The following is a 26,578-nucleotide window of genomic DNA, read 5'->3' on the forward strand; positions in this document are numbered from 1 at the left end:
CAAAAGTGTAAAATAAAAAATCAGCTTCTGAATAGCGAGGACATTATTTCATGAAATATCAAAAACATCAGGTCATTTTGAAGCTCCCTGTATTTTTTCCAACATTCTTTATTACTAGTAAGCAGATTTATTTTCTGACATTTCACCCCATCAGTAGCAATCCAAGGAACCATTCAGACATTGGCTTTTTGTCACTGAAACTGCTAATAATGACCTCAGTGCAATCCGCAAATACTACTCATTGGAGACACATAAACACTAAACATACACTGCAAGGGAGCTGGCCAGTTGCCCTGACCCATACAGTGAGAAATGGCCATAGCCCTGGAACAAATAAAGCCACCCAATACAGACCTAGCATTTCCCCACCTAGTAATTGCCTCAGAAATGGCATTGAAATAATGAGATTCAGCTGAGTACCGTGGCTAGTCTGAATGCAACACTTTTGTACCTCAGCAGCTGTGAATGTGCGCACAGGATTTAATGTATGTACAAATATCAATGTATTTGTCATTTGCCTCTGAAGGGTAGGTAGGTTGAAGAGGTTAAATGGTTTTATTTGCTACTGCACATTTACTCTGTTGATCGCCATGCTGTAGTGGAACTGCTATTGTACAGCATCATAGAGGTGCTTATCCTGCAACCTGTGAAAAGCTGGGACAAACCACACTGATTTGAGAACAGATTTCATGTTGCTGACTGTCGTTTAAAATTGTTTTTTTCCTTTTTGAAATATAACTAAAATGTGATGTTAGATTAAAGCCATAAATTAGACATTTTTGTTGTTATATCAATAATTTATTTATTTAATCCAGCAGTTCTCAAAAGTCACCAAATAAAACTTCTCAAAGTATTTATACAGTTTTGAAGGCAGCACGAAGATTAAGTAAAATGAAACTCTTCCTTAAATGAGGATGTCAGGGATCAAATCTGAAGGTCAGCCACATCTTTTTTCCTGTGAAGACCAAAACCAAGAAATGTTTTGGTGATGATACAGATTACAGATTCAGGAAGAATGAAGTGTCAAATGATGCACACTAATATAGCACCCTTTAATCTTTGCTAGCTACTACAAATTTTCAGTGTGTTTCTCATTCACACATGCTTATCAAAGTAAATATGTTGCAAAACGCGAGGGCTTGTAGAATAAAATACCCGGCCTCGTGGCAGTTGGTGATACAGTCACAGTCATAGGACAGAAACTTTTTCGTGTTCTTCACTTTAAATTTCTTAAAATTATTTTGAGTTCATGAAGATGAATCATGTTCAACTATTGTTTGAAATACATTATTAATTCCATGTGTTACCTTTTTTTCCAGCTAGTCATATAAAAATGTTGTGATCACATCTTTTCAAACTTTGCTTTTCTGGTTGCCATAGTGACACATCCCTGGTTTCTCTACGAGAAAAACTTAGCAATTCATGTCTATGAACACAAAAAAATTATCAATCTTTTTGTAACTATTTCACTGCCATAAGACTGGCCTTTACACTCACTCACTTTTTGCTTTGAGTCCAGTGTTTTGCCCAGGGCCAGTCTACACCATCCTACCTCCCCATAGGCAGAATAGTGTACTGAAAGAAGAAAATTTCAATACCAAGCACAAAAATTAGCAATTCAGATACAATTCAGCATTACAGTCAATAAAATTAATCATGAAAGAATGCTGATAACACCTCTGGGAACCCCAAATTCAAAAACATAAAATCCCTCAGGGTGACTAAATAAAAGCTCTTGGTCTCAGTAGTGTAAATTCTACTACTTTGCGTTTGAACCATTTCCAGCGAATGTTGACAGATGCAGCTCTGTTTGAGTGCATTTCTGACAGACTTTGGATCGCAGTGGGTTGCCCATGCTGAAATGTGTATTGTTGTAAATCAAACAAGACAGAACTGTGGATTTTGTTTTTCATTTGATTCATTGTGATTAATAAGCCATACACCATGTGGTGCAGTGCTAAACTCAGATAGCAGCTGGTAGAATTCTAGCAAGGTCAGAGAAAAACACTCGAGGACTTCAAATAATTTCCCAGACCGAGGATGAAAATGCAAGTATGATGAGAAACTAACTTCACTGAAGAATTTTGAGTCATGCATTACAATAATTAATAGCATATATATATATATATATATACACACACATACATAAATTATTCACAATAGTGCCCTTAGAGATACAGTGTATTGCAATCACTGCTGAATTAATTTGTGTCTGGACACCCATATGCCCAAGCCAAAGACTCATTCTCTAATGTTATTCCTTGGCAGTTGTGCCCCCAAGCGGAAATCAAAGAGCAAAATAACTGTGGCATGTCTTTGTGGTCACCAAGCTGCCATAATTTCTCTTAGAAGTTGGCAGTTTTATATTTGTTTGCAGCAAGAACAAGCTTTTAAGAAAGAGAAGAGATTGAGTTTGTTGATCAAGGTTACGGAAAATAGAGAAAGGAAGAGAAAATAAATAAATACAACATTATTTATTAAGGTCTGCTTTACTTGTTCATATTTGTGTATTTTATTTTTATATACTCGTAAAATAAAATGTATTAACTCAATAGAATATATTGAGTGCTACATGCTTAGGATGTAGGATTTATTTACTATAACGATTATAGCATATGTGTGTATATACAGTGGCTTGCAAAAGTATTCGACCCCCTTGAACTTTTCCACATTTTGGCCCATTACAGCCACAAACATGAATCAATTTTATTGGAATTCCACATCAAAGACCAATACAAAGTGGTGTACACGTGAGAAGTGGAACGTTGCTGTGCTTTTTTTTGGAAGTCGAATTTCCCAGAGGAACCCACCCGAGGGATTAATAAAGTTCTATCTTATCTTATCTTATCTTAAAAATCATACATGATTCCAAACATTTTTTTACAAACAAATAATTGCAAAGTGGGGTGTGCATAATTATTCAGCCCCCTGAGTCAATACTTTTTGCTGCAATTACAGCTGCCAGTCTTTTAGGGTATGTCTCTACCAGCTTTGCACATCTAGAGACTGAAATCCTTGCCCATTCTTCTTTGCAAACAGCTCCAGCTCAGTCAGATTAGATGGACAGCGTTTGTGAACAGCAGTTTTCAGATCTTGCCACAGATTCTCGATTGGATTTAGATCTGGACTTTGACTGGGCCATTCTAACACATGGATGTTTTGTTTTAAACCATTCCCTCGTTGCCCTGGCTTTATGTTTAGGGTCGTTGTCCTGCTGGAAGGTGAACCTCCGCCCCAGTCTCAAGTCTTTTGCAGACTCCAAGAGGTTTTCTTCCAATACTGCCCTGTATTTGGCTCCATCCATCTTCCCATCAACTCTGACCAGCTTCCCTGTCCCTGCTGAAGAGAAGCACCCCCAGAGCATGATGCTGCCACCACCATATTTGACAGTGGGGATGGTGTGTTCAGAGTGATGTGCAGTGTTAGTTTCCACCACACATAGCGTTTTGCATTTTGCCCAAAAAGTTCCATTTTGGTCTCGTCTGACCAGAGCACCTTTTTCCACATGTTTGCTGTGTCCCCCACATGGCTTGTGGCAAACTGCAAACAGGACTTCTTATGGTTTTCTGTTAACAATGGCTTTCTTCTTGCCACTCTTCCATAAAGGCCAACTTTGTGCAGTGCACGACTAATAGTTGTCCTATGGACAGAATCCCCCACCTGAGCTGTAGATCTCTGCAGGTCGTCCAGAGTCACCATGGGCCTCTGGGCTGCATTTCTGATCAGTGCTCTCCTTGTTCGGCCTGTGAGTTTAGGTGGACGGCCTTGTCTTGGTAGGTTTACAGTTGTGCCATACTCCTTCCATTTCTGAATGATCGCTTGAACAGTGCTCCGTGGGATGTTCAAGGCTTGGGAAATCTTTTTGTAGCCTAAGCCTGCTTTAAATTTCTCAATAACTTTATCCCTGACCTGTCTGGTGTGTTCTTTGGACTTCATGGTGTTGTTGCTCCCAACATTCTCTTAGACAACCTCTGAGGCCGTCACAGAGCAGCTGTATTTGTGCTGACATTAGATTACACACAGGTGCACTCTATTTAGTCATTAGTACTCATCAGGCAATGTCTATGGGCAACTGACTGCACTCAGACCAAAGGGGGCTGAATAATTACGCACACCCCACTTTGCAGTTATTCATTTGTAAAAAATGTTTGGAATCATGTATGATTTTTGTTCCACTTCTCACGTGTACACCACTTTGTGTTGGTCTTTCACGTGGAATTCCAATAAAATTGATTCATGTTTGTGGCTGTAATGTGACAAAATGTGGAAAAGTTCAAGGGGGCCGAATACTTTTGCAAGCCACTGTATGTCTGCATGTATTCTAGCTCCTCCTTAATGGGTAGGCCAATCTGAACAACATTTTGCATTAACATCATATCATATTTTCTTAAAGATTTATTATAAGTCCTAGTTCTTTTTGATTTTCCTATATATTATTTTCATTTCATCAGCCCCCTGCAAATGTGATGTTTCCTTCCCCATTTGTTGGATCAATGTCTGCTGCCCATACTTAACAGACACCACAATTTGGACCTGCAGCATAATTTTGTTTGAGTTATTGGTAAATATGGAATGAAGAATTTGGAAAAATGCCACAAGCCTGGCAAAAACTGCCTGTAGGGGAGGTTTTTGCCACTACAACTAATTACACCAATAGCACAAAAAGGATAACAGTAATTCTCATAATAATGTCTTCAAATTCTTTACTTCTCTTACTGCAGCTCACTTATTGTATTTTTTTAAAAATAATCAAACTTTGGTTTCTCAAGTACTAAATGGTAGCTACCAGTAGAGTTTGCTACTTTAACTGGACCCTGTGGTTTGGTTCTCTGTGCCGGATTATCCTTTATGAAGATCATTAGCAGTCTGTTAAGTCTGTCTTGTGTCATTGTACTCAGTAGCTTTTTATATTTTTGTTTGTTTGTTGCACTTTTAGGAAACTGTGATCTCCTTCAGCAACTGGTGCAAAAAGCAGTGGGACAACCAAATTCGATTCGATTATTGGAGACTGGAGGTGAACTCGAGTTTCTGTAGTTGTTTAGTTCCAGCATCTAGAAGTCTGCTCAAAGCATTCAATTCTGCAGGATATCCTTTGCTTTTAATGTGTCTGGTGTCACGATGTGTCACGGCTTTTTCCAGTGCAATGTTTCCCTGGGGAAAAGTTCTAGCATTTTTCTTATTGACAGATGCGATCAGATTCACTTCCCCAAGTATGTCTCTGTGCCCTGGATGTGAGAAAAAAAATACTCTTCCATAACATCAATAGCGTAGTCCAGTAAAACAGCTTGTAAACCTGTTGTGTGGATCCATTACTACCTCACTGTCTCCCTTGTAGTTGAAGATATTTCCTTTTTTGGGGGAGGGTGTCACAGTGCACTGTTTCAGGAAATCGGGTCTCTGCATCCAACTCCTGCGCCAGATATTTTTCATTTGACTGCATGCTTTCAAATTTGCCGTCAGTGTGATTGTCCAACAGGAATCATTTTGTCACATTCAGCTGTACTACTGCACTAAGTGCACAGTGTCTGCAGAGTCTTACCAGTAATATTTATCTCATTTAAAATGCTATACCATGTTATGATGGCGCATGAATGGTTGCCTTTTGATCTTAGCTGTAATGACTTCAGCTTCAGATCTAGTTTTAGCTTCACAAGCAGCAGTTGGACTTTCATCTTGTGACACTTTTAGCATTGCATCTCATGCTGCCTCTAACTGGGTTTGAGCACATGTGTACCTGACCTTCACGTTTCACAAACTCTGTTTTGAATATGTTTATGTTTACCCCTCATTTGATCTACCGTTATTGTCCTTGACCGCTCGTGTCCATAATGTCAACATCCTGTCCACTAATGTTCCCAGTGACATCATTCGTGCAAGGATGCGTGCAATCGGTTATCTCTGCGAATTCCAGAAAATGCTTTCTAATCTCTGCGCTTCTCCCTCTGTGTTGTAACAAAGTGTACAATCACAGTCATCTGTTCTGTTCTGCTCACAGTAGGAGCACAGTCTAAAAATATGGAGCAGCATTTAGCTGACCGCAGCACTGTGAGAATTTCCTGCTGAATGTGAGATGCTTTGCATTGCTGTCATTTCATTTGGTATGTCCTTGCGTAAATAGTGAATATGTATTTCTTTTGAAGTTACTCTCCATATGTGTCCAGCCATAAAGCTGTCAGATCAGCCTCACTAGTTTAGGCAAACTGTTACTGTTCTTCAAACAACATATGCGCTTATGTGGAATGCCAGTTTTTGCATACACATTACCTCATAAGAGGAAACTACTGCTATGACTCATTCTCAATTCATTGTCTTGGCCTGTTCCCTACTGATTTTGCATCTGCACTATATAGATAAAAGTCCACGGCCACCTACACATTACACCTACAGGAGCTTCTGGCCATGGAAGCCCAACACACGAAGCTCCTGGCACAACGTTTTTTTAGGTTTGGTACTCTGTCGTTCCTGAATAGGTAGGGCTTTGGTGCCTTTTATGAACTATGCGCCTCAGCAACCCCAGTTGGGTAACATTATGTGGTCTGCCACTTTGTGGCTGAGTTGCTATGGTTCCTAAACTCTTTTACTTTTCAGTAATGCAAATTACAGCTGATCATGGAATATTTTAAATGGAAGAATTTGCATCAACTGACTTGACTCCTATGGCCCTTTAGAACAAACCATTCTTTTACAAATGTTTGTAAAGGCAGAGTGCATGGCTAGGCCCTAAACACCTTTATCATCTGATACCTTTGTTTATATACAGTAGTGTACAATAGAAATCTTGTTCAGTCCTTTGTTAAAACCATCTAACTTTGTGTGATTTCTCTCTAGCATCACTTTTTCCCAGTCTTTAACATCATCTTTTGATAGGACTTTATGACACTCTTCCATGATGTCCTTGGGGTATTGTTGTTGGGCATTTGATTCATCAAAATACCCCAAATCTTCACTTTTTATATAAGCAGCCAGATACTTCATATGCTGTATTGTTTTTCATGGCTTGTGAGAGCTTGGAGTGAGTGTTGGTTTGCGATTGGTTGTCCAGAGTAACTGCCACATTCCTCATCAGTATTTTTTTCCTCTCATTTTCCACCTTTGTCCAGAGGCCTCCACAGGCAAAGGAAATCGCCTGACGAGGCTGACCCTGAAATGTGTGAGGAATTAAAAAGCAAGCTGCCTTTTAGTTGCTTGGCATGAACATGTTCTCATGCTCTCTTTAACAGAAACAGGTTTTCGTTGCCCGGGTGGCGCTCTAATGTGCAGTAGATCACAAACCATTGGTTGGTGTGTTAAAGACAGACATGTTGCAACAAAATATTCTAGGTGAGGGTGAAAATTTGACTTGGCTATGATACCAATGTGACAAATATTTTAAAATAAAATGATGGCATTTATAAACCAGTGGATTCAGAGTGTTTTTAGAATATATTAGATGAGAAGATTGCCTGGACCGACTGATGAATACTGGATGAATAGATAGAGAGTGAATTTGTGTGAAGTAAATCTAAGCTGTAAAAAGGAGGCTGAGTAGATAGTAGATAGTAGTAAATTTTGCATATGTTCACAGGTTGAAAGTGTTGTTGAAACACACTTGTGGTCAAATTTAATCTATTTATTTGTCTAGAGCAGTTAGTGTTTAAGTACTTCCTTGAACACATGGATTCAATATTAGCAATAATATTGAACACTTTTTGTTAACCAGTTTGACTTTTGTATGAAATACTTTGTTCTAGGCCTGTTTTTAAATTACGCAGCTCGTATACATCGGCTTATATTTTTTTCATGACTCATGTCTTTTAGTGACACTGTTAAATGCATGAATAGCGTTAAGATTGCATGCCATGGAAAAACTAGCCAGAGGCGCTGAGCTTCTTTGAGCATTTTTATGTGTTTGACATCAGCAAAGTCTAATAACACAGGCCATCTACATCCTCTGTGAAGTGTATACTATAAGGCCATACACTGTTTGTATCAGATACAGTTTTCACAATGGACAGTTTAACATTTCATAGTCTTATTGTACCAAACAGCTTTGAAGGCTTATTGATGATTGATTTTCCATAATACTCTTAACTAGGCGTGGCTTCTATGATCGAACGTTTTAACTTAACTTCAACTTAATGTCTGTTCGTTTACAGCCAGTGTGAGCTGCAGAGAAAATGAGATTAGACCTTTTGCAGCATGCAATCACTCAGCAGATCGACATGGATTTGGCTGTCAACAATTTACTAAAGTCATGGTGGCAGCTGTAAAGAGATTGAAATCTCTCCCTGCCCTTTGGAATAGTGCAGTGTTAGTGAGGAGTGTATGGGCGGTGGGGGGATAGTGAAATTATTTGAAATAGTGATTACCAGTGTATCCTACTCCCAATCTCCCAATACCACTCCCTCACCTTCAGTTACCATCTCAAAAACAAAGGGATACGATTCGATTCAGTCCTAGATTAGCTTTGTGTGTGCCTGTGTTTATGTGTCCAAGTGTTTGCTGGGATTTTTATGTGTGTCTGTACTGCACAGAGACCGAGGGGTGGCAACATCTTTTACAAGGAGCTCTTGTGTCTGGAAGCCATTGTCTGTATGCCAAGATGACAAGCGAGTAGCCCTGGCAATGGATGGTGCCCTGCAGATGAAAAAATAAATAAAAACAGAGCCATTGTTTCAGAGGCCATGAGCAGAATATCTGCAGGGGTCTGAGGCCAAACCACTGCTTGTAATAGCTTGTCTATAGGGAAACACATTTGTCACATTTGTCTTGTTGGCAAAATGAAAACCCAAACGGCTCGTTCTACAAGATAAAAGAGCAACTACAGTGGTTGACCACTAAATTGTACAGCCGCCATTAAGAGGTTCATAGGATCGTTTCCTTACATTTTGGAGTTATTTACGTGTATATTTGTTTATTTAAATACTGACTATATTCCAAAAAGTATGCATCCTAAAACCTTTTTTTAAACACAAATTAACAGGTGAGGTCACACTTTTTGCTTATTTTGTTCCGAAGCTTGTCAAACAAGTACGGTATTTCTTTGTATGTTAGCCATGTAACTATGTTTTATGTAAGGCACTGTTGAATGAAGTGTTTGTAATATTTGCATTCTGTCCGATCTTTTTTAAAGGATAGTCACCACCATAAACACAAGAGACAAAAGGACTGCCATGCTGGTCACTGACTGGATCATGAAGCAAATACAAAAAGAAAGACATTCAGTCCTGTTTACACAGTATTAGATCAAACACTATTGTCTCAAAAGATGTAAGAGAAGAATATACAAAGTGACAAAGCTCCTGCAGATTAATGAAAACTAGCGAATAATATTACCCAATATTATTGGGTAATATCTTTGTAAAAATCTGCATTAGAAAAATCTGCAGCATTGGTTGATCAGATGAGTTCAGCTATAGCTGTCTTAGACAGGAGAGTCACCAATTACCTGCTGAACAAGAAAAGAAGGCAGCAGAGATGCAATGATCATATGATCTGTAAACCAGAACTGAGCATCAAGGACAGTGGAGTACACGCTGAACTAGAAACATCAGATAGATGAAGGCCCACAGAGAGACACCAAGAAGAAGGTAACCCCCACCAGAGAGACTAACACAAATCAGAAAAGGTCTTTGACCTTTGTCCAAGAAATGACAATGGGTATAAGTCAAAGTCGGCAAGACAGAAAATGCTTTCACTCTTAAATTTACTTTAAAAAACTAAAAAGAAAAAAGTCATTTATTTAAAAAACAACATTGTTGATTTTTTTTCTTCTGGCTGGATTTATTTATAGTACCTCAGTAAATTAAATGAGTCTTAATCCAAAGTATATTCTTTTGACTCTTAAGGTGATAGCAAGAAATAATATTCTTTAATTCTCTTTACGTTCTGTCTTTTTATTCAGCATGAGCTCAACCACACCCAGCAAACTGACAGCTATTGTTAATGGTATTATTGATCAAATTTAGCAGCAGTGGTGCTGAATTGGTTTGTTAAGGCTGACACTTCTTAATGAGTGAAGATAGTTTGAACTTTAACATAAAAAAAAAAACGAGTGAGATCATTGTAGCTTTCATTCATGCTAGCAATGTTATCCTGTTTGCAAAAAGAAAAGTAAAAAAAAACATAATTGAGCTTTCAATAATATGAATATTTCCAGGTCAAACTGTTTTGTTGTTCATTGCTGAGAAAGTTCTTATTATATTCTGTTAGTGGTGTTGTTTAAATTAGTCTTTCTGTGGGCTGCATTATTTAAAGGTAAAACAAAGAAAATTGATCTTTACCAAAGTCCTAAATGCCAAGAGAGAATATGAACTGACCTGGGACCTGTTGGACTTTCATTTGCCTCTAAAGCATCGAAACACCTGTGCACTGATTCTCCAGAATCAAGTGTTGTATAAGGTTGTGGATGAGAGTATTGACACTGTCACATTTTACATTAAACTTTAAATATTTCCACTATCTGAATAGTTTCAAATGGTAATTTGATAATGAAAATTGGTTCAACAAAAGAATAAACCCACTCATGTACTAGCTTCTGACATCAGCTATTTTTTCTTGATTGAACATTCTGTCTGCTTATGAAACTGAAGGACAGCATCATTGTTCCAAAATGGAAGAAAATAAAAAAAAGTTTATAAAAAATGCAGTAGAAATCAGTGATAATGTGAAATACAAGAACAAAAAATTGCAGAGGATTATGCGGTCTCATTTGGGCCTCAGTGATAGATTAAGCCCCAGCATTCAAAGGCAATGTGTTCAAGGGTGGAAGTGACTTTGCCAAGACACTGTGAGATAAGAAGCTAACTGTTATTAGTTTAATGGGAATGATAGTCTGCCCAAAGCAGTGTGTGCAAGTGGCATGGGAGCATCATTTTTCTTTGCAGTCTTTCTTGCACTGCACTGAGCCTGAGTAGCGGTGAGAGAGCAGCAGCCTGCCAATTGTTTTGTGGGAAATATAAACCACTGAAGACAAAGTATTGCTCATATGACCACTGGGCTAGGTCTAGGTCCAGATCTAGGTCCAAGTTGCCACAGTATTTATTCTTCATTACTATGATAGGCCAGATAATACCTCTGATATCAGTATGGTCTGTGCTAGTAAGCCCAAAGAAACACTAGCCTTAGAGTTAGTATCCAGGATCCCTTCTTGCTGTATGCTTTTCCACTTAGTACATCTGTGGGAGCAATTGTGTCAAAGCTACTAACAAGGTTCAGAAATGTGTTCAGCAATGATTATGGGTGCTGAGCTGTTCATTAGTTGACTTATCAATGTGAATATGTCATCATTTTTATGACCATTACATATTCCTTTGGTGTACTGCTGTCATCTCAAACAGATTTCATGATCTTGATGGCTGTCATTTTCATGTTGGATTGAAACTCTTGCAACATTATGAGTTTCAATTATTTGTTATGAACATAGTTCTATATCTGAGGATGTCATGCTACAAAACCAAAGCAATCACTCCCTAAACCACACGCAGTCCCAGAACAATATCCTTTACATTGTTAAAGCTTGTTAATAGTGTGCATTACCGCTAAATTATGATTTTGTATTTCTGTAGGTTGCGCATTTGCGAGGGTAAAACTAGATGTCAGTAATGCCAAATCCAATTCTTTGCATATTTGGTTGCTGCCTGCAAGCCCATATTACAATGCTTATTCGGGACCTTGGCAATTCAAAGCCCATTGAGGGACTTTTCCCTTCCAACCTCACTGCTTTCCATTTTCACTGCACCAGCCATTTTACATAGCAGTACAATAACACAAGTCAGGGCAAATGAGTGTGAGTGTGAGACTGAGAGACAATGAGTGAGTCGATGTATGTGCCTATTATTTATGTGTGAGGACGTTTGAGTGACAGTGGGGAGTGTGTTGCCATTTGTAAGGATTAGAAGAATAGTGAGTAAAGAGATGGATTTTAGGTAAGTGCCGCAAAAAGAAAGAAAGAAAAACAGGGCAAGAAAGAAATATTTATGCTTCTTTACTTTGACCAACTTAACAGCCAACAAAGTTTGATGGAAAACAGAGAAGGAAAGTTTATAGGTTTGTAAGTCCTGTTTACTTTGTTTCAAGAGGTTTTTCTTGCTGTTGAGTTTTGCTGTGCTGTGTCTGGGTTCTGGTTTTTTTTTAGCTTTATATTGTTGTTGTTTCTTTTCTGGAAAAGAAATCGATATTACTTTGGAGCAAGTAAGTGTTATGAGATGTCAAATTTGGTCCCAGCCAGGACCAATGCTTGCCTAACACATCCCCCCCAAAGAGTTTCTGGCTGCTGCATTTTGTGGCACACAGCAAATGTGCAAAGGGTTTCTGCCCAAACCACAGATTCCTGCTATACCCAAGTATTTTTTGCACGGTTGTAAAGTTTTAAAAATAGAAAACAACCAGCAAATGCAGATTTGTAACACAAAGGAAAATAAGCAATACTCCTAAAGATCTTTAAAAAAATAAAAACTCCATCTTTCTAACTATTTTTGTATTTCATGGGCGTATCATATACTAATGTGCTATAAAATAAAGCCACTTTGTGAGACTGCTGTTGTATGAATAAATAAACCCAGCTTGTTCCCAAAGTCAAGAGTGCTGCAGCACATTTAAAAACCAGAAAATTCCCTTGGGACCCACCCAATATTACATCTTCACTCGAATCAAAATACAAGATAAAGCACTGCATTTCCTTGAAAATTTCATTTTTTAAAAACATGATCAATTGCTAATACTACTCAGTCAAGCGTTGAGGCCAATGTGTGACCCACCTGCCAACCCAATATCACGACAAAGTGTGTAACAACAGAAACGCCCGTCCACCGTGTCAATTTCACACTTTGGTCTCCAAAACATTGCAGCAAAGGGAGCTATTTTACATGAAAATAATCACAGGAAAGCATTTAGCAGACATTACTGTCACATTTACACGTAAATACATATTAGCCCCCTAGCTTAATCGATTCTGACAATTAAGGACCCGGAAATATCCTTAGTACGTTTTTTGCTCACCACCGACTTCGTGTCTTAAAATATATTATCTCGCCCTGCTGGTAATGCAACTTCTTCACGCATCTCCATTTCAGATTTTGGAGAGGCAAAGCGTGAAATGGACACAGCGGACCAACATGTCTATTGCACGTTTTGCTCTGATATTAAGTTGACCTGCCACTGCAGTAAATGAGGACCATGAGTAATATAACAAACTAACCTCCTATTATCAGTTTTAATTTACAAACCAACCCTCACAGTCTCTTCCATTTATCCCAGTCTCTGGGTAGAGGGAAGCTGGAGTCTATCCCAGCTACCATAGGGCAGGAGGTGGGATACACCCTGGACAGATGGCCAGTCTGTCGCACAGCCAACAGTAAATAAACAAATATATTTAGATAAATATATAACTGTACCAAGTTGTAATTTCAACCTGAGTTTTTGTTATTATTCCTGCAGTACCTTGGCAGCCCACCAGGTGAATACACATGTAAATACACAAATCAGCCACAACTTTAAAAACCACCATGGGCGTCCCATGGCTGGCAGGGAAAGCTGGCAGTGGATCATTTTGATCCTGTGGGTTACAAAGTGAGAGTCTGGAGTCTAGATCAATACCATGGGCTCTTTGTCCTGTTTCTTGAGTCTTTTTTGAACAGCTCTTGTGAAATGAGGCAATGTCCAGCTAAGAGAGGCCACTGTCATTGGGGAATGCCATCACCATGTGGGTGTGCTTGGTCTGTAGCATCCAGATGCATGAAGGTTTCCCAGCAGACAATTGCGCAGCAGTGAAAGATTCAACTACTTGTTGGCATCTTAATATTTATCTGTTGTTGCTGAATGGATATATGATCACACGCTAAATGGTTAGCTGCAACTCATAATAAGAGTCAATCTGCCTTTTGAAAAAAGAAATACCAAAGGGACCAAAGACTGAAAAACAAACAAAAACAACAAAAATAAAAGGCTGTCGGCAACTGGTGAATTCAGTTTTCACTTGATGTTGAAAACAGTTAAGATTTCATTCCCAAGTTTTCATTTGTCTCCTACTGTGAAGGAAAAAAGATTCTGAACACCAGAATTTAATTTGGCAACATAAATTAAGTCAGAGTGAAAGTTATTCTAGCTTGCAGACACAATTCATGATTCATTCTCAAAAATATATTTCTTTATTTCTGTTGAAATAGTGACTCTTAAAATGATGCCAAAGACTGTATCGGTATCAGAATTCATTGGGGGGCCAGCCTTATCAATAGTTACCCAGCAAGAATGACAACCTTGAAACTTGCTATACAAAGCCACTCACCTATCAAGAACAATTGTAGCATAACAAGAAAATGGTTATTTTATCATCTAATCACAGAGTCATTCATCTTGCAGTGTCATGATTATCCACCTGACAGAAACCCCTCACACCAAGTATAAGAGAAGATTAAGGACAAGCATGCGTGCCAGTGTTGAGGAACACAGCTGAACAAATTAATTATTGATGGGATCCTTTCAAAGTCTGTGGCGTCACTAGGTATCCATTGTTACCTCTGTTGTTGTTTGCAGCTCTTAGCAGGGCAGAGAGGATGGAGACGAAGTAGAGAAGAATGATATATATCGCCTCTCTCCTCCCGCCTATGAGGTGCATCATGTCACAGTCAAATGTTCCCTTTTGGAATCTAATTTTCTCTGAGTTTTATTCATCTAATAACACAGTGAGCATGTTTGACTAGTACTGCAAATCTGAGTATAATCGTGCATTTACTTATTAATTTTATTTTACTCATATCGATCAGCTGATGAGTAATATATATTGATGAAACATGTCAAGCACCAGTACACAAAACGTATTACAATTGTTTATTTTTAACTTTATATCTATAGGGAAATATACTGTCAGTTCTAGGGTAGTGATCTGGAAAGAAAAAGCCCCTGTCTAACAGAATGGTTTTATAGCCAGGCAGCGTGGAAATAACTCTAAAATACTGGCAAAATTCCTTCTACTCATTGCAAGGGTACCTTGGCCATGCGTGATCTGCTGCTGAAGACATTGACAAGTAGCTGTGGTGCCAGAATGGCTTAAGTTCCTGTGCAGAGTTGCTTTAGGCATGCAAAAGTGACAGATTTCAAGACTGCTGGACAAATATTTTGCGTGACTTTGTCATAGTGTAAGCAGATAATATAGGGTACATTATAGTTTTTGAAATCGAAGTTAAAATCTAAGTCCTAAAACTCTTCAAAATAGGAATAACTTCATTTTATAGCTTACTTTAAAGACCTTTTGCAGTTAATGTACACAGACGTAAACACCATCAAAATCATATTTCAGTTACAAAATATTCTATTTTTTACTGTAATTACACCTCAGCTAATCACAAAAAAAATAAGTTAGTGCCTTCCTAGTATGTTCATCAGTGATACGAAACCAACCAAATCATTTAACACCAAGGTCAAGGTCAAGGTCAGATTTATTTATATAGCACATTTCCAACAGCCGATGCTGCACAAAGTGCTTAACAATAACAATAAAATTAAAAACTACAGTGTAATACAATAATAACAATAGAAACAATAAAATAGAAGAATTGAAACAATACTAACTAATTCAGATAAATCCAAAATGCTTGGGTCATAATGTGTTAAAAGCCAGAGCGTAAAAGTGTGTCTTTAGTAAAGATTTAAATTGCTCAAGAGTTTGAGCAGATCTAATATTAAAGGGGAGACTATTCCAAAGTCTGGGACCTGCCACAGAGAAGGATCTATCACCACGAGATTTGAGGTTAGTCCGTGGAATGGACAACAATAGTTTTGAACTAGATCTCGTGGGTTTTCCTGGAGCATAGGCAGAGAGGAGCTCTGACAAGTAGGGGGGGGCTCGGGCGTTGAGTGACTTAAAAACAAAAAGTAAGAGTTTAAATTGGATCCTGTAGGGGACAGGGAGCCAGTGTAAAGAGGCTAAAATTGGGGTTATATGCTCTCTCCGTTTGGTACCGGTTAGCAGGCGAGCAGCAGCATTTTGAACCATCTGAAGGCGATGGATGGTGGCATGATCTAGGCCATAATACAATGAATTGCAGTAGTCCAATCTGCAAGTAAGAAAAAGGTGGATGATGCGCTCGAAGACGTCAGCCGGAAGGTATGGCTTTATCCTGGCTAGCTGTCTTAGCTGAAAAAAACAGGACTGAACTACTGCACTCACCTGCTTATTCAATTTAAAAGAACCATCAATGTAAACTCCGAGGTTTTTTACATGTGTTTTACAATACGAGGAGAGGGTACCCAACGTGCTGTCGATATGATTGAAATTGCCAAAAATGACCACCTCAGTTTTGTTTTCGTTTAGCTATAAAAAATTTAATGATAACCACTGTTTAACGTCGTCAAGGCAGCGTAATAAGAGCTGCGGTTGATCTGATCCTGATTTTAAAGGTAGATAAATCTGTAGATCATCCGCAAAGCAATGAAATGAAATGCTGTACCGCGAGAAGATGGAGCCCAATGGCAGCAAATAGAGTGCGAAGAGGGCGGGACCCAAAATAGAGCCTTGAGGAACGCCGTATTTAAGAGGAGCTAATTTGGAGTTGTGGGGGCCCATATTGACATAAAAGAACCTTTCTGTCAAGTAGGAGCGAAACCACTGAAGGGCAGATCCTTTTAGGCCAGCATGCGATTCTAGCCGTGATAACAGGATGTCGTGGTCAACCGTGTCAAAAGCTGCTGACAAGTCCAACAGTAAAAGGGCAGCAGGGCTGCCAGAATCCATAGTTAAGAGAATATCGTTAAAAATCCTTAAAAGTGCTGTCTCAGTGCTATGTAATGATTTAAAACCAGATTGAAATTTTTCTGAGATCATATTAGAATCGAGGTGTGCCTGCAACTGTAGATAGACCACTTTCTCCAAAACTTTAGATAGAAAAGGAAGCTTTGAGATGGGCCTGTAATTAGACAGAACAGTTGGGTCCAGGTTTTGTTTTTTAAGAAGAGGCTGAACTACAGCTTGTTTGAAGCATAGTGGGACGCAGCCTGTAGTAAGGGACGTATTAATCAATTTCAGAATAAAAGGGCCAACAATATTAAAAGTGTTTTTGAGCAGACTCGGGGGAAGAGAATCAGAGGGGCAGTGTGATGATCTTAGGCCACTAACTATCGCGGTCAGGTCCTTAAGGGAGACGGGATCAAACTGCTCTAAGACAGCTGAACACACAGGTGGAGGGCTTTGAACTGAGACAACAGACAACGAAACAAGGGCCCTAATCGATAAGATCTTGTTATTGAAAAATGCTAAAAAAATCATCGCACATACTTGGTGAAGAAGTAACTCCAGGATTATCACATAAACTAAAAAAGCGATTAAGAATGTTAAAAAGTACCTGAGGCCTATGACCGTTTGCTGATACTAAGTTTGAGACAAATTGTGTTTTTGCAGTTTTTACAGCTTCTTGATAGCATCCAGTACTCAAAGATAACAGGTAGTTCAAGAGATCGTTTGTAAGAATGGAACATGATTTTCTGTGATACAGAAATTAATTAATCTATTTGGTCTCATTTATTTGCCAAGACTCATTATGGCAGAACAGAATCCCAGCAATGATAGACGCTGGTGCTGGTGAAGATGGGGACTTGGATGGGTTCTGATTGAGCAGGGTGAGGCAGAGATGGGGAGGAGGTGGCTGTACAAATGACAGACTGGAAGACAGAAGAGCACTGAGATATAAAGCACATGGGTTGGAGCTGGTTGGCTCACTGAAGGTGGGCAAGAGAATGATTGGTCTTGAGTAATGATGTCAGCATTGACTTTGACAGCGTGGGAAGTGCAGTAAAGAATAGACTAGCAGGTGGACATCAAGGAAGTGGCTAAATGGGTGGTTACAGATCTTCTATACTGAACGCATGAATAAGTTTCATCATGAGCACAAAATTGAGAAAAACTAGAAAATTGAGAAAATTGCTGAAAAATCTAAATTTCAACAATTTATTTTTGCCATGCTAACAAACATGCTAATGTTCAACTTTATGGCCACTCGAGGTTAGACAAGATTAATGTGACTCTATTTCTGAAAATGAATTAAACACTCATAATTGTGTTTGTATTATATGCACATAAATATGTGTGTGTTTTTCCTGAAACAATGTAAAATCCATTGTTTTGGTTTTTGGTTTACATTTAAGACCATTCATTAACTCATGGGCACAGTGCTTTGCAAGTTTTCACCAATCAGTGAGTTAAGGTCCTATTGTTTATGACATTGATAAAAGTTTTTAATGATATATATATAATTTTTTAAAATGGGTCATTGGTAAGGGTTACACCTAACAGCAAAGTAAGGATTCATAAATGGAACATGTCATGGCAGACAGTGCAAGCACCATGTAAACTTACAGATGTCTATGGTGAATAAGTCCGATTTTGCAGTCGAACATAGAAACATACCAAATGTTTAAACTGAGATATTTCGTTATTTTGTGAAAATTTTTAGCTCATTTTAAATTTCATGACAGCAATAGAAAAAAAAGTTGACACAGGGCTTACTACTGTAGCATCCCCTCTTTTTGTAATGACACACTCTAAACATCTGGGAACTGAGGAGACCAACTGCTGGAGTTTTGGTAGAGGAATGTTGTCCCAGTCTTCTCTTATATAGGATTCTAGGTGTTCAGCAGTGTGTTTCCTTTTCATATCTTTCATTTCATGTGCAAAATATTTTCAGTTGGTGAATAGCCTGGACTGCAGGCAGACCAGCTAAAGCCATGAAGTTGTAATAGCTGCAGTATGTGGTTTAGCAACGTCTTACTGAATGCAAGACCATCCATGAAAAGTACATCATCTAAAAGGGAGCATAAGTTGCTCTGGATCATGTTAGCATATGTTTTTTTTGTATGATAGATTTCTTATCCTGGATCCTGGACAGTGTTTACAGACAGTGACTTCTGGAAGTGTTCCCCAGTCAAAGCAATGGTTTCCATGTCAGAATCATGCCTGTATTTAATGCAGTGCTACCAGAGGGTCTGAAACCCATGAGTGTCCAGTATTGGGGTTTTTTGGCCTTGTCCTTTGCACACAGCGATTCTCCTGATTTTTTTGATATTGTGTTACTGCAGAGAATGAAATATTCAGTCTTAGCAATTTCATTATGAGGAAGGTTACTCTGAAATGGCTCCGCTATTTGTAGATGCAGTTTTTTTTTTCCAGATTAATAAGCCTCTGCCCATCTTTCCTTCTGAGAAACTCTCTAAGTTGCTCTTCCTTCCTTCTACCACTTCCTTTTCCAGCCTTTTGTTGCTCTGTCCCACTTTTTTACTCAGAAAGTGTGGCGACATCAAATTCATAAATACCTATTTTTCAGTGACACAGTAAAAAGTCTCAGTTTAAATATCTATTTTTTCTATGTTTTGTTGTGAAAAATGTGATTACAAGAAATCACTGCGTTTTTACACAGCAACCCTTTTTTTGATTGGGGTTGTAATTTTATTTTCCAGTTTTAAATCACCTACCATCTCTAAGTGATTGTCCATAGACTCCGTTTAAAAATCACAGGAGGTAAAATATCAGGTATGTATTAGGGAGCATACTGCACAGACTGCCTCATGGAAGAAGCAGTGTGTTGTGAATGCCTGTGTATGTTTGACTGCAGTACCCGAAGCCCACAGTGCCATCAGGCCTTTAAAAAGGGAACTGCTACTTTCTCATAGACTCCCTTCCTTCCTCGTCTCACGTTCCCTTTTGGTTTCCACTTCTTTCTCAGACACATATATAATTATATATAACCGTATTTTCCATGACGTTTCGGTGAAGCATTTGCACGTTACAAAGGTGTCGCGGACAAATTAGGTTCGGTTTACCCTCAGAATATATTGCTGCTTTATGTCCCATGTGCCCGTGTGCGTCAACGTTTCTGTGCGCGCCAGAGGAGAGGCTGAAATCTGGAAAGACATATCTGGACATATAAGGAAGGTTAACAAAACGCGTGGGGTCTAAATGAATATACCACTAAATGGACGAATTGCGTATGTGACGTGATAGAACACGGCACACACGCCCAGGCAAACACACAGCTTTACCACACACACTTGAGTAGGACACCGGGCAGAGTGCGTTCCGCTGATCATCTCCGTCCCTCCCTCCAGCAATCGGATTGCCTGTGCCACTGACGACAGCCAGTCACACAGTACCGAGAGTGTGCTGTGGAGAGACTGCATCAGGGAGCTGTGCGCTTGGATCGGGAGCAGTGCGTGGGAGTTGTTCTCTACCTGCCATTTGCATTCCTCCTTTATTCTCATCGGACGAGTTCGGGCTCACAAGGAGCCCCATTACCAAGGGAGGATCGCGCTGTATGTGCGCGTTTGTGTGGGTTATCTGTTTTAACTACTGCTATCGTCTCAGAACTGCAGCAGTGCCGTTTTGGAGAAAGTCGTTGGAAATCAGCAGGAAACGGCTGCCTGGTGTCTGTTCTCCCTTGTCATCTTTTAAAGCTATCTATCAAGGAGATGGACTTGAGATAGTGCGTCTCAGTTTAAGTGTTGGTGGCTGGGAGTTGCCGTCGGGAAGAAATGCGAAAGGATGCTTGGAAGCAGTGAGGGCTACAGCAGGTGAGTATTTGGTTAATAAAGCCAGTGAAATAAAATAAAATAATTTAGGAAAAACTGTTTTTAAAATCAATCAATCAATAAATAAATAAAATAATGCAGATACATTTCGGTTTCCGTGCTTATGTCACTGCGGTTTAATGTGGGGTGAGGCCAAGATTTTAGAGAGGTGGATAGTATGCAGCCAAACCCTGGTCTCCCCCTGGCTACTTTGAAGAAAACATCCATCAAATATGTGAATTCTAGTGCGCTAGTGGCGACATCAGTTCATAAGAGAGGTTTATTTGTAACTCCAAGGAGCGCTTTCCGATGTCAAATCAACAATATACATATACACATATATTCCTGCAAGTCCCAAATGATAAGGACAGAATTTGTTGACAGGACAGAAAAGCAAACGGGGACTTGAGTGTGATTAGGCGCGTCCTCTGCAGGTATCAGAACATCCAATAAAGACACATTCCAAATTCATTTAGAGTTTTGTTATCGGTGCACATTTTAAATCTGCTTTTCTGCTCATTTCTGCGTGTGCGTGTGCTCGTCGGAGAGGACGAAAGCTTAAAGCATTAATCAAATTTAATTGTCCCGCGAATGTGTGCGTGTGTGTGTGTTTGTGTTTGTGTTCGTGAGAGAGAGAGAGAGAGGCAGAATATGGACTGTGTGTATGTGTGCGTGTGTGTGTGTTTGTGTTCGTGAGAGAGAGAGGCAGAACATGGACTGTGTCTGTGTGTGTGTGTAGGGAGGTGAGTGAATTGCAAAATGTTATCTTCATCTAGCCTTTATTTGACCACGTATAGGCTCTGCTGAGATAACATTTGTCATTGTGTTGAAGTGTGAGGCAGTCGTGATCCTCCCTCCTATGCCATTTTATTCATCTGCAAAGATGGCTATCTGTTAAATGGGCAGCGTATAAAAAGCAAGCAGGCTTCTGCAGCGGTGTGGTGGTGCATTTGTTTTTTTCTTTTTTGTGAAACGACTTGGGACTCTTTGTTTTCAACTAGACTACAGACGTGGGATCTATATATAGCACCAATTGCGACGAAGCAGTCCACAAGATGAAACTTGTGCGTTTATGGTGCCACACTCCATCTGTTGTTTGTTATTAGAGGCTGCATTTTTAGGGAATGTGACAGCGGCCCCTGAATGTCTTCCCGCTTTATTGTGCAGGACAGCCTATTATAATGTGTGTACTGTTATATGCATATAATTCTCACAAAAGCTGTTGAGGCAGAGCATCAGAAGACTCTGTGATGCTGTGCCTGCAGACATTCATAAAGTGCTGTAGCTCTATTGGTTATAAATAGCCGGAAGGAGCGGACAGCCAGCTCGAACAGGAGCAGCCTCCAGTCGTTCCATCAGCAGCAACAGCAGCAGCACAGCTTCTCTGGCATTATCTGGGCGCACAATCTAACGTGATAGATAGGGGGTACACTGAGATATCACACAGCCACAAGGGTGTGGCACCTGTATGTGTGTGGGTGAGTGGGGGGCTTTGGTTGGATGGTCCGATGTGCTCTCCCTATCAAGGTACCTTTGTTTGCTTCTTGGACTCAGTAATGACTTTAGAGTGACCCCATTACAGTAAGTGTTTTTCTGTTTTTTTTTTTTAATCCTGCCCTGTGGTTGTTAATTTCATCCCCAGGCTTAAAGCCCTATTTCTGTCATGTTTTACTGTTTTTTGTTTTCATTGATGATTGGCACACTGCTGACTCAATCATAGCTGCTTTGCAGCAGTTAAGAGGCTCCTGAAGTGTGTGATCCGCTTTGTCCAGACGCCCCGGCTGCCTTCATTAAACAAATGTGCAGCCACTGACCTTGACTATCTACATTTTTTCAGTAGGATTAACCTCTTTGCCCTACAGTACAGTAGGCTACGACACACATGTAGAAAACGCTCCTCTCCATTCTGGCCTACAAATTCATGCTGCTGTTGGCATGCAGTATTGAATTACAACGTGCTGATCAATGTTTGCAATAAGCTAAATCTCTACATAGCGGGCAGTATAATACAGAGTATCAGATATCACAGGAAAATCTTGATCCTCGTAACACCATTATATTTCAGTGAAGAATGGTTATGTCTTAGTAGCCCATGCTTGAAATGTAACCAGATATAGACAGAGAATGGAACAGTAAACTAATGAGATCAGACTGAAATATGTGTGCAGCATTATTCATTCATGGTAGAGATCAGCCTCATCATAGACAGCAGACTGGGACAGAGAAGCAGTCAAGACAAAGTGGGTGGTGATGGTGTGGACCATGATGTTAGTGTATGATGACTGATCACAGGCTTGCTTTCTCACAACACACTAAGTGACCAATAGTGAGTGGATTTATGATGTGTTAACATGTATCCTGGAGACACTCATCCTGGGTGTAAAGCTAACACCTACTGCATTGACAAGGTGTTTATTAGCTCCCAGTTGTGAGGCCATGGTGCCCACATAATGCTAGGATGGCAGCGCTGAGACTTTTCACATGAGACTGCAATTACGTTGTTTTTATAAGCCCCCGGCTGTCGTTCCACTTTTTGCCCGAGGCTGGGTGGTGTGGTTATAAAAGATCTGTAGTGGGATCATAGTGGCTATTTGATGGGAGGAGGAAGCATCTTGTTCACATGTCACTTTTGTCCTTGGCTGATATCTTTAGAAGTGGGTAAGGAGAAGGAACAGCTATATGTGCTGTCAAAAACTCATGAGCATTTTTATTCTCGCTTTTGTAGTTCCAGCAGTGCAATCACTTTCATGTAAGTATTTCCATCAATTGGGAAAGTGTCCCAGACAGCATAGCAGAGGTGCTGGAAACAGCTCCTCAACAGTGTCAACAGCAATCTATTTCTTTTCTTTCCCATAAGGCTAACCTGCCCAAGTCAAACGCAACTTATGAAATGCAGTGTAATTTTTTTTATAATGTAGCAGCTGGCTGCCATGTAGGGGCTGTGTCTCATTGCAGATTTAAACTACTTTTATGTGTTACACTCTGTGTTTGTGTTTCTTTGCAGTTGTGCACATATTATATATTTACTGGTCTTGTGGTGGTGCAGTGTCAGGGTTTGTTAAAAAACTCCAAAAAGATAAAGAAGCACATGTTTAATGTGTTACGTTACTATAAAAAACGTTCTTTAGAATATCTGTTAATTTATTCTGAATTTCTACAATTCTTACTGTAAATGATTCGCTGTTTAAAGATATTTGAGGATATGTTGCCCTTGCTGTGCCCTCAAGTTTACCACGATAGGGCGATTGTTATGCCTTTTGGTCAAAGGTCAGTAGTTAGTGCATAGTCTGATTAAGTTACATAAGCAAAGTGATAAATAAGTTCAAAGTTAAGAAATATTCTAAGTAATTCATGCTAACAACAGTTAAAATGTATGGATTCGAAATTTGCTCAGAGTGAGACATCGTTATCACAAGCGATCTTCGTATTGTATGTGCGGAAACGGGAGCGAGGGAGCGCTCGGTTCATTCGCATATCTTTGACGTGTTTTCTCCGTATTAAAAGAGTGAACGAGTTCATGTACACGCTTGTACCTTGGGAAACGTTCGTCTTTGTGAATATTAATGTGTTAAGAAACAACTTTTATATGTGTTTACCTGGAGTGAACTGCTATGCTAATGTAACGCACGTGTTAAGCTAGGCTAATCTTTAAGTTTGTCATTAGGATGTGTATTAGCTAGCAATTTATTTTCACTTTCTGTGTATTTCAGTTACAAATAAGAAATAGCAAGGAGAAGCCTTGAGAGAGATAAGGCTTTAAAGGATCTTCATTAAAAGCAAGAAAAGCAAGCCTTGTGTGGAAGATCTCGTCTATTTTGTTCGCTAGCTGTCTAGCTTCACATGGTCACGTGTGGTGAGGGCAGCATAGCGATCGTGGCTCAAGAGTTGGGAGTTTGCCTTGTAATCGGAAGGTTGCCGGTTTGAGTCCAGGCTTGGCCAGTCTCGGTAGTTGTGTCCTTGGGCAAGACACTTCACCCGTTGCTTACTGGAGGTGGTCGGAGGGCCCGGTGGCGCCACTGTCGGGCCAGCCGCGCCTCTGTCAGTGCACCCCAGGGTGGCTGTAGCTACAATGTAGCTTGCCATCACCAGTGTGTGAATGGGTGGATGACTGGTTGTGTAAAGCGCTTTGGGGTCCTTAGGGACTAGTAAAGCGCTATACAAATACAGGCCATTTACCATTTTAGTGAAAATGGCTTTCACTGTGTCGCATCTGATTTCACATTTGTAATTCTAATTGCATTGCCCTTAATCCTGCGATGGTAGAAACATTAACGTGATTATTGTGCACACTAATCCAGAATTTACACCAGAATGGAAACCATTTATTTGTCACATCACAGATACCTGTCACAAAGCTGCAACTACCATACACTTAATATGCAGAAATGCACGGGTTTCAAGTCTTGATGTGTGAATTCTAACAGACAATATTCACATCCTGCTGTGACTTGGCTTTTACATTAATATTTAACTGCATGACATATCTTTCATGGCTCATTGCAATCAAAAGCAGGAAACTAAAGAGAAAATTAATGCAAATAAGCAGCCAATGGATGCTTTAAAACTCGGATAAGCAACATATTTTTGTCGTCTGAGAAAAAACACCCCCAAAAAATTGGATATTGCATTTTGTTTGCATACTGTATTTCAAGTGACCCGAGAGGGAATGCAGGGGTGTGGTTTGTGCAGTTCTACATACAGTAAAGTAGCATAAAAGCAAAGTATCTGAAAAGACTGGGGTTTTAATTTTTTTTTAAGTCTGAAGTCAGGATTTACTTATTTCCAGAGTGCATGAAGCACATGTTTGTGCCCGTGTTAGTCAGGTGGGAGAGGTTTAGAATGGAGGGGGGCAGATACCTATCAAATTCAGGCTGTTTTAGATTTCTGCCCACTGCTTACTCCTTAAGTAAAATGTCATTGTAGTGTACAATCTTGTTAGAGGCATGTCAGAGGCATGTGTAAATGTCATGCATTTACATTAGCCTGTGGGGTTCATTAACATTTAAAGAATTCGCGTTTGAAAAAAAAAATCAGACAAGTGCAGCTAATTCTGATCTACTTCACAGCGGTGTGAAAAATGGCTTTAGGGAAATTCTCCAAAGGGGCTTTCAGAGAACCATTTTGTGCTTGTGTGCGAGATCAAGGTCTTCACAAAGAGGTGGGATTTTGAATGGCAACAAGCAGTCAAAATTGATTGCATGCCTACCATCAACTTTTATTAAAAATTTGGATTTCAATAACAATTTAGCCTTTATTGATGCCAGATGAAGCTATTGGTCAAAGGTTTGTATTTGCTAAGGATTTTTACCAACCCTGTGGAGTGGAGTCATGAATGATGAAAGAGTAATGAAACTCTGTTGCCAAGAAGGCTTAAACACTCACCTCTTGGATGACTGCGTGTAAATGCCACTCTCCTAAACTGTTAGTGGGCTCTAAATTATGTTGACTGAGTGAGCTGATGGCCTAAGACTGACAGCTTCAGATGGGACTTTGGGGTGAAAACACCCGATCAGAAGTCAGTCAAGGTAGCCTCAGCCATTGAAAACGTACTCCATAGTTTCACTTATTTACAGCTTATAGTCATATGGCAAACAGGTGATCTAGTGTATAGCTACGCTGCGCACTATATATACTTTTATGGAGAATAATGGTTACATTTTAGGTGTATCAGCAGGCCACAAAACACACTGAACCGGGATCATCGAAAATGTGATGTTTTTGACATGTAAATTCCCTGTCCGTCGTTTAAGCCGTCTTCCCTTCTTTTCCAGTTGTAGACAATGGATATTATTGACCCATTTGATAATGTCACATGCATTCATGGCTGGAGTTTGAATAAATGGTGTAGCAGCGCTGATGATTACTATTGTGAGGCAAAATTACAATATGTTGCATCTTTATATTCAAAGCAGCAATTCAAACAGTGCTATTTGGTGGCAATTTGAAACACAATTGTGATACAACAGCAGCTCCACTTTCACAGCCTCACTTGAATGGAGCATATGATATTTTTCATAAGTGGGAACAAGATTTGTGTTTGTGCCCCACC

The 26,578-nt window shown here is 39.6% G+C and overlaps 1 protein-coding gene across 2 annotated transcripts in view; it reads left to right on the plus strand.

Annotated features, from left to right (window-relative positions):
* lingo1a (leucine rich repeat and Ig domain containing 1a) overlaps positions 1 to 26,578 on the plus strand; it is a 129,878-nt gene that overhangs the window by 85,185 nt on the left and 18,115 nt on the right. Inside the window, exon 1 of one of the 2 annotated variants that reach the window (XM_026175229.2) lies at positions 19,997 to 20,532. The exons of the other annotated variant lie outside the window; for it this stretch is intronic. The gene's annotated coding sequence lies outside the window, so the exon portion shown is untranslated. Of the gene's footprint in view, positions 1 to 19,996; positions 20,533 to 26,578 lie in introns of those variants that run through there. 2 annotated transcript variants of the gene reach the window in all.

The sequence above is a fragment of the Astatotilapia calliptera genome, chromosome 7 (assembly GCF_964374335.1).
Source record: "Astatotilapia calliptera chromosome 7, fAstCal68.1, whole genome shotgun sequence".
NCBI lineage: Eukaryota > Metazoa > Chordata > Actinopteri > Cichliformes > Cichlidae > Astatotilapia > Astatotilapia calliptera.